This window comes from Panthera onca, assembly GCF_046562875.1.
Source record: "Panthera onca isolate mPanOnc1 chromosome Y unlocalized genomic scaffold, mPanOnc1 haplotype 2 h2.ChrY_unloc_2, whole genome shotgun sequence".
NCBI classification, from domain to species: domain Eukaryota; kingdom Metazoa; phylum Chordata; class Mammalia; order Carnivora; family Felidae; genus Panthera; species Panthera onca.
The window spans coordinates 2,889,767-2,902,888 of NW_027675865.1; positions in this window are offsets into that span (position 1 = coordinate 2,889,767).

Below are 13,122 nucleotides of genomic sequence, written 5' to 3' on the forward strand. Positions count from 1 at the left end.
ATTTCCAGGTTAAGGTGCTGCCAGGTACAGCCTAACTAATTTACAGTTTGTAAGAATGCCTCTCACACATCACTTCTTAGTAGTAGGCAAAATTTCTTTCTCTGCAACCAGGACCATACTGCCACTTGTTCACAGATTAAGTAATGATGCCAAGACATTTTTATGCCTATGACACCAATGGCCCATCTGTGGACAAGTGCAGGCAGATATTGCCTACCTTTTAAGGCCAAGGAGGGATTGAGCCCAGGGCCTTCCACTGGGCTCCACCATTGTTTCTGCTCTCTCTGGTGTTTGTCAGTTGTGATCATCACGGTTGAGAACACACGCTCTAGAGTAAAACTATCTGACTATGTACTTCCATCTTGAGCTATAGGGAAACAAATAAAGTCCCCTTACCTTTTTTGTTCTTTGCTTTCTCTTTTGTGAAACGGGCATTATCACAGTGTGGAAATTAAATAAGTAAATAAATAAATACGTAAGTGCTTAAAATTTCTTAGCAACAAACGCTCAGTAAATATTAAGAAGGCTTATCCCAATAGAGAATAGAAAAATAACTTTCTTGTTTTCTCCTAGGATTTTATAGATGTATTTTTATAAGAAAACATATAACATTGGTAACAATATTATAACATATAATAATATGACATTATACAAATTAAGACATGTATAAGAAAAGTACTGAAACTTCATGACTAGTATCATTGTTACTATTATTCGAACAATGCATTTGCTTTGAAAGGTTCACTTAGTTATATACTAAATTTGCATATGCTTTGAACCTAGTTCTGGATTCTCTATGAGGATTCATTTATTGAGCTTAGCCACATTTGCTTTATAACATAATTTATCATCTGGTAGAACTCGCCTAATTCATATGCTTCCTTTTCAGAACATGTTTTCTGGATCAGCTTGAATTTTGATATTTATACAAAAATCTTACAACCAGCTGATCTTGGGATTCTGCATGTCCTTGTCTCTCTGACTCTCACCCACTGATGATCTGTCTCTCTCTCCTCCAAAAATAATAAATAAATAAATTAATTAATTAATTAATTAATAAACAAACAAACAAACAAACAAATATTAGGAAAAAAATTAAGTGTAAGAGGTGTCAATTGAAGTGTGTATAGAGATTAGAGTCGGGGCATAGAAAGAGAGTGTTGGATCAGGATAAGTAACTAGAGCAACTTTCTAAGAGTATGAGTGACGGTGGGTAGTAATAAAAGGTGAGTAGGGGTGCCCTAGGAAGACTCGTGAAAGGGACGTCATGTAAAGCATTAGAAACAATGTAACTTGAAGCAGGAAAGCAGGACACTTGAAGTAATGTATGACTGTTGATAGAAGATTAAAATGGTGAGTTAAGCTGTCAGAGGTCATCGGTGTCATCATCACCCTGGAAAGAATCAAAAGGGAAGGGAAAAGGGATGAATTAAGAGTGTCTACTACATCAGCAGACACATTACAGATGCTCAACATCACTAATCAGAGAAACCTGAATCAAAACCACAATGACACACCAATTCACACCTGACAGAATGCCTAGTATCAGCAAGACAAGAAATAACAAGTATTGGTGAGAAGGTAAGAGAAAAAGTAACACCACTGCACTCTTGGTGGGGATGTAAATAGGTGCAGCCACTCTAGCGAACAGAATGCAGGTTCCTCAAGAAATTAAATCAGAAATACTACATCATCCAATAATTCCACTACTGGGTATTTACCCAAAGAAAAGGAACACCCCAATTTGAAAAGATGCATGCACCTCTGTGTTTATTTAAGCATAATTTATGATAGCCCAGCTATGGAAGCAGCCCCAGTGCCTGTCAACAGATGAATATATAAAGAAATGTAGTGTCCATAGAATAGAATATAATTTAATTGTAAAAAAAGGAATAAAACCTTGCCATTTGCAACAACATGTGTGAACCTAGAAGGTATTGTGCTACGTGGGATTATTCCGATAAAAGGAAATACCATATAATTTCACTTTTATGTAGAAGCTAAAAAACAAAACAAAGAAAGAAACAGACAGATTCTTCAATACAGAGAACAAACTTGTGGTTACAAGAAGAGAAGTGGGTGGGGTGTGTAAGATAGGGAAAGGTGACTAAGAGTTACAAACTTCCTGTCATAAAGTACATAACTTACAGAGATGAAAAGTACAGCACAGGAATATAGTTGATATTATAACAACATGATATGGTGAAAAATGGTGATTACACTTACCATGGTGAGCACTGAATAATGTATAGAATTGTCAAATCGCTATTTTACACACCTGCAACTAAAATTACACTGTATGTAATCTATACTTCAATAATAGAATTTTAAAAATGAAAAAAAAAGAGCATCTATTACCCTTGTTATCTGGGAAATTAAAAAAAAAGAGAATAGGTTAGATATTTCATAGTTATTTTAGCCTGCATTAAAATATGTACCAATTAAGATGCTGCATCGAAACATACCCATGGTGATGGGGAAGACTTCTAGGTATAAAACAATAGGGCATATTAAGGAATTTGCTGATAGTTGATCATGCGGGAGTCTAAGGGCATGAGCAACTGGCCCAGGACCAGTAAGGATGCAAAGGTGGGGGCTGGGTGTGGATGGGAAAGGTGTTTTCTATCATGCTGGAGTGTGGGGGAACCACAGCTTGGAAGGCAGTGATGTAATAACTTTTGCATGTTCCAAAGTCCACTCTAAGGGGAGTAGAGATATGAGCTCCATCATGAGGCTCCACTGATGCCAAGCAAAGATATAGAAGGGTGCGGCACAGAGGAAATGTGGTTGCCATAGTATCCACAGAAGTGAGTTACTAATTGAATCATACTGGTGAGGGAAGGAGAGGAATTACACTAGGATAAAGAATAAAAAATGCAGAAGGAAATTGTGGGAAAATGTGATCGTTTGAGGTTCTTTGTGAGATGACCTCTTTACAAAGTGTAGGACCCAGTCAAGAATCGGAATGACTCAATTTCCTATTTTTACTTATACCCTCTCCCTATATTCAGTGTGATTTTTCTCTACTGTTGTAATGCCTGAACCTCTTGTGTCCTTCCTACTCCAACCTTGCCTAATTAATACCTACTCACTCTTTAAGGATTAGTTCCAAGATACCACGCCATCTGAAAAGTCCCTTACAACTCTTCATCTCCTTCCCCTGAAGGCTGAGTTACATGGATTTTCCCTTCACACTCTCCTAATGCTCCATGCATCTTGGGATCATTACACCATAATATCTGTCTCCCCTACATGATTGTAAGCTCCTTGTGATTGTAAGCGCCTTGTGAGTAGGGTCTACCTCCTCATCTCTAATGTCCCAAGCATATAGCACAGTGCTTCGTAGGACTCAGTTGGCTCTCCGTGACTGCCGAATGAATTAATGAATCTAGAGTGGGAATAGGAACATTTTTGTCTCTCATACTGGGGTGGGGGTTGAACGTTGTGTTGAAAGGTGTGATTATGAGGTCTGAGTGAGAGTTTGAAGGTGTCTACAATCTAAGTTCTATCTATGAAATGAGTCATTTCCCAGGGAAAGGTGAAAAAGATAGGTTGAGGGAAATGATGGAGGTATGGAATAGCTGCTGTGGGGAGAAGACCGCTTAAGATTGGCAAGAAGCTGTGGGGGTAGGTTGCCATCAGCAACCATAAAATCATAGTGAGTGACCCTAGTGACTGTGAGTCCCTGTAACAGTTCACTGGGCTGAGTGAGACAGAGGATGGGCTGACAGAGTGGAGGACTCATCCAAGCTTCAAGGCCACCTAAGCCGATGCAGCAGAGGACTAGGAGGTTCCAACACAAAGTGACATACTGAGGTGTATACACTGCATTAGGAAGGGAAGTGGAGCCACAAGGGATGATATACAGGGAAATGAGAGGGAGGAAGTAGGGACCACAAGTCTATCAGGCTGAAGAAGAGAAGTTGTGAAGTCAAGTAGTGAGACACCTGGTTAGGGGAGGTTATCTTCTGAGATATTGGCACGTTAAGTTTGACATTCTAGCAGGAGACATCTGGATGATCATAGAGCTCAGAGCACCATCACGGAAGTTCGCTACTGGAGGAAACTGACTCTTAAGGTTGTGGGAGCCAGAGAATTTAAAGAACACTGAAGCTACATTGCTAGAGCAATTTTACCAGGATTCTGAAATTGCCCACAACAGAGGCAGGAGCAACATGAGGAGAAAGAAGAGTAGGAAGGGATTCCAGAAATGTCCATGAAAAAAAGGGTGGCGCTCTGGGATTGAATAGATGGACTAAGGAGGTGAAGGCAGGAACTTCAGGGGAGTAGAAAGATCATGGCCTGGAGGTGGTAACAAGGGGCCTGAGGATCACTATCCAGCCTCTCCCTTAACCCTGAAGGAACTTTCTCTCTGCTGGAGCAATGTCTCCAACCTCTACAACCTAGACAGCATTTATCTTTGTTCCTCATTCTGGCATCTTGATTCTGCTTGCTGAGACGTCTCTTAAATGGAGTCCCCTGTCTGATTCTTTTTTTTTTTTTTTTTTTTTTTTTTTTTTTTCTCATGGGCATCACTACACGTCCCAGAATGTTATGACATCGAAACGAATACGGCCTGGTTTTCGTTACTTCATGTGACCAATAGGACCAACTCTACTGGACGTAGACTGAGTTTCACTCCAAATGATGATGGACTCAACATGCTACTTTGCCCAAGAAATATACTTGTATCTCAGAAGATCCTGCCAGAAGTAACAGTGATATCCAACCCACCCAACAGAGCTGGCAATTAAGGCAGCCTGCTAAGAACACATCAAAATGCAATCATGTTTTCTAGCGTTGCATCTTTTAGCATGTAGGCAGTAGTCCAAAGCCAAAGAAGTAAATTATTTTAAGTTAGGGAATGAAAGGAAGGTAAACTGCCATTAACGTATTTTAAACTGTTGGGAAAAAGGAGTAGAATATGAGTGTCATAAACTCACAATCATTCATACAGGACATCATACATATGTTCCAGGAATTTTAAGATAAGTAACATGTGGTTCATATAGTAGAGAAAGCTCCACTATTGCCACTCTCTTGATGATCTGCCAATACGTGGTCACCATGAAAGCTGCCTGACACCTACTAAAAAACCCAATGAATAACAGATGATAACAGAGCGCCCATGAAATACCATGGTAGACATATGTGGGCAGAGGTTATGAAGCCCAGGACATGGTCCCTGCCCTTAAGAAACCTGAACCTTAAGGGAAAGTGAAGTGAAACCAGTAAGAGTTATAACCTGTGTTAAAATAACTGGCTGACTTCTAGTCAGCATCAAGAATCAGACATGTGATTTGTGTGCAACTGTGAACATTGCCTCTGTGTTAGAAAGTTCTCTTGAGTTGTATAATGTTGCGAAAAACTGGCCTTTTCTGAGCCTGGGCAATTCCCACACTGGTGCATTGTGACACAAGCCTGTCAGATCAGTGGGCTCCTTATATGCTGCTTCCTGCAGAATGAGCTGGCCGTTTTCTCTGTCTTCCACACCACCTGGCTTAGCAAATTAGATCATATTAGGGCTATTGTCTCAGAGACAATAAGAGGCATCTGTAACTGAAAGAGACCAGGATGATATCTTCCAAAGAGACTTTGAAGAGTAGAAAGGTCAACAAGACGAGTATAACTATAATCATTTTTTTAAACCCATCCTTCTCTTCCTCTGTTATACATGCTATCCTTTAGTAAAATATGTAAACTCAACACATTTCTTTAATCTTGGCACAGAGTGTTGTGAGAAAGAGTATCTTACATTATGCAGCACATTTTTATGTACAAAATCCTTCTGCATATATATAGAACTCTTTTGGTCCCCAACGCAAACACTATAGAAGTAAGAATTGTTGACGCAATTTACAGAAGTCCATTTGGGGTTTCGGCTCCATTCACTCCACCACTACAGGTGAGTAAACAGTTACCTTTGCCACTCTCATGAGCAGGAGTTCCCCTCCTTATAGATCAGACAAGTCTTGTTCTAAATGTCACCACTCTTTCTAGGCTCTGCCCTTCCTACCTGTCAATTCCTTCTGCTCATTCTCTCCATGCAATTCAATTCAATTCAATTCAATTCAATTCAATTCAATTCAGTACATTCAATTCAATACATTCGATTCAATTCAATTCAATTCAATTCAATTGGCAATTAACAAAGGCTAACCACAAGTCAAACTGTATACTAGGAAGTGCAATGACCAATTGACACCCTCAAGGAGTGGCCAAATTATCTAGGGAGACAGGGACGCAAATTATTACAATATGGCAAAAATTACAGTACAGGGTACTGCCCATGGTACCACAAGAGTTCCAAGAAGGGACTAATTCACTCTGCCTGGTGGGATTAAGTAATGGTTGAGGCAAATTTGAAATATGAGTGATTAGGGTAGACAGAGCTTCTCAGGCAGATGCAAACTTCCTATGCAAAGGTAAAGTAGTGGGAACCACGGGAGTTCAATCTACTTCCTACACATAGCAACATCCAATGTAATTGGAGAAAAGCAGCACAAAAGTTACTTGATGGCCACTGACCAAAGTGAGGTCAGAAGGCTACTTACTCACACCCCTAGACCTCTATTTCACAACTTCCTTCTCCGCAAACTTCCAACTGTTCCCAACGCTTCTTCACTCTGGTCTTATAACTTTGCCTATTACCGCACTGAGAAAACCAGGTCAGTGAAAAGAGAATTTGCAAAATCACCTATCGCATCTACCATTCCATCTACACCTATTCTCTTGTGCTCTGCTCTCACCAACATTAATATGAAGGATCTGTTCATTCCTCTCCGGGCCAATTATCTTTTGGACACTAGACTGAAGTCACTCTCGCCCTGTTAAGAACATTTCTGTCAGCAGTTCTCCCCCACTCTGCCATATCATCATTTCCATCAGCAATATGGAAATTACAAAAATGCCCCCTCCTCCTGATTCTTCTTCCTTTGTTTTCTGTGTGCAGGAAAACCCCCACAGATATGGCAGCTGATGATTGTAAATTTCCTGCTCCACTTGCATTCAGCGCTCAGAAGTTTGGAGAAACAGGGTCCTCTGAGCCCGCCGTTCCACCAAGTTATGCAACCCAAAGAAGATCTCTGAGTGCCGCTTGGTTTTTCGGCCAGCGTTCCAGCCTGGTTTTGTAACATTATAAACACAGAAGTGACCAAGGCAGACCAAGTCCCTTCTTATACAGTATAAGGAGGCAGAGGACCATTAACTGGTAAACAAGTAATTAACAAGTGTACAAGGGTAATGGGGTGCTGGGACTCAACCAGCTCCAAGTTGTCTAAAGGAAACATATGTTATATCACCCACCTCATATATGGATCATAGTTCTAAGTGTTGTGATGTTTATAATTGATACACGTGATAACTGCCAGGGTATTTCCCCTTTTCCCAAGTTACATTTATTTTGAAGAACTTATGTGAGTTAATGAAAGATACTGGGGATTCCGAGAATCAGTAGATGCTGGTGGACCATGTTTGAAATAGCAGCCCCAGAGGTCAAAAGACACAATATCTAATCATGTTTTTTTTTTTTTTTTAACAACTTCATTAATGTTTAACTGATATACACAAACTGTACATATTTAAAGTACGTAATTAGTGGAGCACCTGGGTGGCTCAGTCACTTGAACATCAGACTCTTGATTTTGGCTCAGGTCATGACCCCAGGTTCGAGCAAGCCCTTTATTGAGCTCCATGCTAAGCATGGAGTCTGCTTAAGATTCTCTCTTTCTCCCTTGCCTCTCTCCCCCAGTTATGAATGTTTCAGCTCTCTCTCTGAAAAAAAAGCCCTATGGGGCGCCTGGGTGGCTTAGTCAATTAAGCGTCCGACTTCGGCTCAGGTCATGATCTCACGGTCCGTGGGTTCGAGCCCCGTCGGGCTCTGTGCTGACAGCTCAGAGCCTGAAACCTGTTTCAGATTCTGTGTCTCCCTCTGTCTCTTCTCCTCACCTGTTCATGCTCTGTCTCTCTCTGTCTCAAAAATAAATAAACGTTAAAAAAATTTTTTTAAAAAGCCCTAATAAATAAATTACTTAATTAATAATTAATAATTAATACTAATACTAATAAATACAATTGCATAATTTGGTAAATTTTGGTTACATATACACCAATGTATACATAACAACAAGGAAAAGAATATGTGTGTCACCACTAAAAATGTCCTTGTATCCGTTAGATATCCTTCCGTCCCCCACGTCTTCCCGATTCCCATTCCTAGGCAATCTCTAGTCTGTTTTCTGTCCCTACATATTATCTTGCATTTTCTAGAATAGTATACAAATAAAATTATATAAGACATACTCCTTATTTTTTAGGGGTGGGGAGTTGACGTCTTTCACTTGGTATTTTGAATATTATCCATAGTGTTATGTGTTCCAATAGTCTGTTACTACTTGTTTATCCATTCACATTTCAGTGGACATTTGCATTATTTCCACATTTGGCGTATTTATTTCTTTTTATTAGAGAGTGGGGGGGGGGAGAAGGAGAGGGGAGGGTGGAAGGAGAGGTGGGGGAGAGATAGGGAAAGGGAGATGGAGAGGAAGAGGGAGATAGAGAGGGAGAGGGAGAGGGGGAGGGAGAGAGAAAGAGAAAGAGAGAGCAGAGGGAAAGAGAAAAAGAATCTTAAGCAGCCTCCATGCTTAGTGTGGAGCTCAATGTGAGTCTCAATAACACGACCCTGGGATGATGACCCAAGCAGAAATCAAGAAATCAAGAAATCTACCAACTGAAGCACCAGCTGCTCCTTATCCTATTAAAAACAAAGCTTCTATAAACATTCATTTTTTTATTTTCTTTCATCTCTCTCTCTCTCTCTCTCTCTCTCTCTCTCTCTCTTTTTTTTTTTTTTTTTTTTTTTTTTTTTTTGTTTTGCATGATCGTAAACTTTGATCTCTCTAGGGAAAATATTTGAGAGTAGTTTTGGCTGAATCATAGAATAGGTTGCATGTTCAGCTTTTTAGGATACTGTCAAACTGTTTGCCAGGGTAGTTTTATCACTTTTACATTCTCATCAGCAGTATGTGAGAATTCCAGTTCTTTCATATCCTAGCTAACACTTTGGAGCCCTGTCTTTTGATTTTAGACATCTCGTAGGTATGACGTAGTAGTTGATCTCATTGTATCTCATTTATCTCATTGTAGTTTATATTTGCATTTCCCCTCATGATGCTCAACACATTTGCATGTGTGTATCTGCTGTACATATGTCTTTTTTGGTAATGTGTCTTTTCAAATCTTTTGCCTTTTTTTGGATTATTTCGCTTCAGAATATTGAATCTTGCGGATGGCCCATATGTTCTAGATATAAGTCCCATTTCACATAGGTGATTTGTAAATATATTCTCCCAGTCTCAGTCTTCTATTTCACACTCTTTGTTCTTTGAAAAGCAAAAGTTTTGGTTTGATAAAATCCAATCAATCATATTTTTTTCTTGTAATGAGTCATATTGTTGGTGGTGTAGCTAAGAAATGTTTGCCTAATCCAAGATCATAATGGTTTCCTACTTTAGGTACTTTAAAAAAGCTATCGTACTGTATTCTAGATCGCATTGGTTCTGATGAGAAATCTTTTTCCTCCCTTTCTCTGGATTAAAGCAATTTGATTGTGGGGTGCCTTGGTGTAGTTTTCCTCCTATTTCCTGTCCTTGAGGTTCATTGAATTTATTGGAACTATATATTTTTAGTTTGCATCAACCTTAACAACTATAAATTCAAATTAGTTTCATTATTTACTGAAATTAGTTTTCTTGTCTGTGTTCCTTGGAGATACAATTACATGTATATTGGATGATTTGCAGTCACATTTTCTCCGTGTGTTTCATTTCAGATGATTTCCATTGCTATGTCTTTAGGTTCATCAAACTTTTTTTTTTCCTTCACTGTCTATATGCCTTTAATTCCATTCAGTAATCATAGACCAGATTTCTTATTTTAGTCATTGCTTTTGTCATGAGAAGTTTGGTTTAGGTCTTACATATCACTTGCATGTCTCTATTTAACATGCTCATTCTGCCCTATAATTTCTTGGATATACTGATAATAGTTATAATAACTATTTGAATGTTCTTATGTATGAATTATATCATTTGTGTAATTTCTGGGTCAGTGTCAGTTGAGTTCCCCTTCCTTACGTGTCTTAGTTTCCTGCTTCTTTGCATGCCTGATAATTTTTATGGGTTGCCGAACATGGTCAGTTTTAGCCTGTCAGAGGCTGGATACTTCTAGATGCCTAAAAACATTCTTGGTTTTTGTTTTGGGACATAGTTTAGTTACTTACAAATAGCTTGATCCTTTCAGGTCTTTCTTTAAATATACTTTGGGCAAGGCACAGGCAGCACTTAGTTTAGGGATAATTTTTGTCCAGTACTGACACAAAAATGAAGTATTTTCCAAATGGCATGTAAATTGTGAGGTCTTCCACACTGGCTGTCAGGCATTATTCCTGACCCTGTATGGCAGTGGGTATTGTTCCTTCCCCTGGTCTCAGTTTCCGCATACACAAGAGTTTATCCATATCCAATTGAATACTCAAGGCAGGCAATCTGTTGATCTCTGGAGTTCTCTCTGTGAACAACTTTCTCTTCTTTGGTACTCTGCTCTGTGAAATATAGCAGTCTTCCTGAATCAGTGACTACCCCCTCCACAATTCAGGGAAAATGTTGGGCTATGCCAGCTTCCTCCTCTCTAAACCACAGACTCAAATCCCCGCCTAGTCAATAAGCTAGGACACTGTAGGAACCATTTCATTTATTTCCCAATATCAGGGATCACTGCTCTTCACTGCCTGATGTCTGATGTTTTGAGAACAGCTTCTTATATATTTTGTCTACGCTTTTAGCTGCTTCCATAAGGAGTATAAATCTAGTTTTTGTTATTGCATTTGACTGGAAGTAGAAGTGTTAGAGCCAATTTACATTTTAGTATTGAGTCTTACTTCTCTGGCTTTGTTCTTTTATCTTTTTATTCTTCTTTGATGATAGATTTAATGTGGACATATGGAGAATGGCCATTGCTAGACATAGGGAGAAACTAGGGATGAGCTGGCAGATTGCAAGTATAGTTAAAAAAGAAAAAAAAGGAAAGAGTGAGAATATGCAGTCAAATCTTGAAGAAAGGAATTGATGGCGATTGTCAAAGCCATGTGAAATCCCAGCTTCCACTTTAACACCCACAATATGAGAATTCAAACTAATGTCTTCAACTTGGAAACCTTAATCTGCCAGTGAGCTTTACTAATTTCTACTGGTCTTCATAACTCCGTAACAAAGGCCGAGGTTTGGAATTTCTCACCTTTGTTTCTCAGAGAGAAAACACACCAAATTCACCCAGAAAGCAGTGCTTGGGTGAAAACTAGACGTCTTAAATGATTTTTTTTTTTTTTTTTTACTGCTTTGCTCAAATGATTCTTTAGCAGTGTTCGCCTTGGAAGAGAACAAACTGTGGCACAGAAGAAGACACATTAGACATGGAGTAGAGTCTAGGGTTGTTGTCTAACACAGTCATAAACAAGTTATGGGGAAGGCACTTGACTTTCCTAGGTCTCAATTTCCTCACCTGGAAATTGGAATAAGGACTCCCATATGAAGGGCCATTGTGAGATTAAATGAGATGATGCATGTGCCAGTTTTACAGAGCCTAACACTTAATATTACATGCAAGCGTCTGTGTATTATTTCTTCTAGAGGGAGGGATTTGCATTTCTTTTAGTGGAAGGAAAGAGATGAATATACAACTGGACTATCAAATAAGAGGTGGATAGAGGACTGGCTTACTGGTGTACCTCCTTGTACTCATTCAGCCATCCTGGCCCTGGGCTCCCTCCAAATTAAAGAATCAGTGTCAGAAGACCTGAGATCCACCCGTAGGTATCTGACCCCACACAGAATATTAGCCTGTCTTAGCTGTTCAAATGAGGATAATGATGGCTATCATCGGTGGAGCACTTGTTCCGTGTTGTCAGGTGTTGGATTAAGCACCTTGCCAATACTGTCATTTAAACTTTTTGACGCTTTGCTTTTATTTCCATTTTATAAATTAGGCAGCTGACTTTCAGATATGTTAAGTAATTGGTCCAAGATAACACAAACACAAGTGGTGTGGCTGGGATGGGCACCAGCTCTGCTCCTATGCCAACATGCATGCTCTCACCCATGTTACACTGCCTTCCCATTAGCATGTTAAGGGTTTGGAAAGCTGAGGGCCAACCCTGATAAAGTACCATGGAGTATGTTGGTGCCCTAGCTAAGATCTTTTTCCCTTACCTGACCGGAAACATTTTCACATTAACTGAAACACTAGTCCCTGCATAAGACAAGTTTCCTCAAATTTCTCTTAGAACTTGAAAGTTAGCAATAGGAGGTGAATGAGGGAAGGGAACTTGAAAGTTAGAATAGGAGGTGAATGAGGGAAGGGAAGGGAAGCAAAACAGGAATGACCGTGTGATGGTTATTATTACGTGTCTACTTGAGTTGGCCGTGGGGTGCCCCAGACTAAACATTTTTTCTCTGGATATTTGTAGAGTGTTTCTGGGTGAGACTAGCGTTTGATTTGGTGGACTCAGTAAAGCAGACTATCATCGCCAGTGAGTGTGGGCAGCATTCAATGTCCTGAGGTCTTGAAGAGAACACAGGGTAGAAAAAGGAGGAATCCATGCCCCACCGCTTCTTTTCTCAGCCTCAGAAGGTGATCCCGCTTAGAGGCAGAGCAGTGGGTAGGGTTAGGGTTGGTTCTCCGGAAGTGCCTTTGCTCCAACACCCCACAGTGATGTGATTTCCCTGCAGGACTGAAATGAGGACCCATGTGCAGTTATGGGTCAGGGGTAGCGTTGGAAGAGCGGAGCCAAACATATGGGTGGGCCAGACTGAAACTGTCTCAGGATCTCCTCCTCCATCTCCATCATGGCCATGGAAATGTCATGGAGAGGGTGTGACTTCCACACAGGATTTTCCCCAATGGTAATTGGCCCCAATCCGTTATTTCTCTCAGACGTCCATGCTAGGTCCCTTTAGGGCCAGAGCCCAGGCCAGCGTTAGGGTTAGGTCCTAGCTACCTGCATGTAGATCTCCTGGTTTCCCAATACCATTTGTTGAAGAGACTGTCTTTCCCCCATTGTTTATTCTT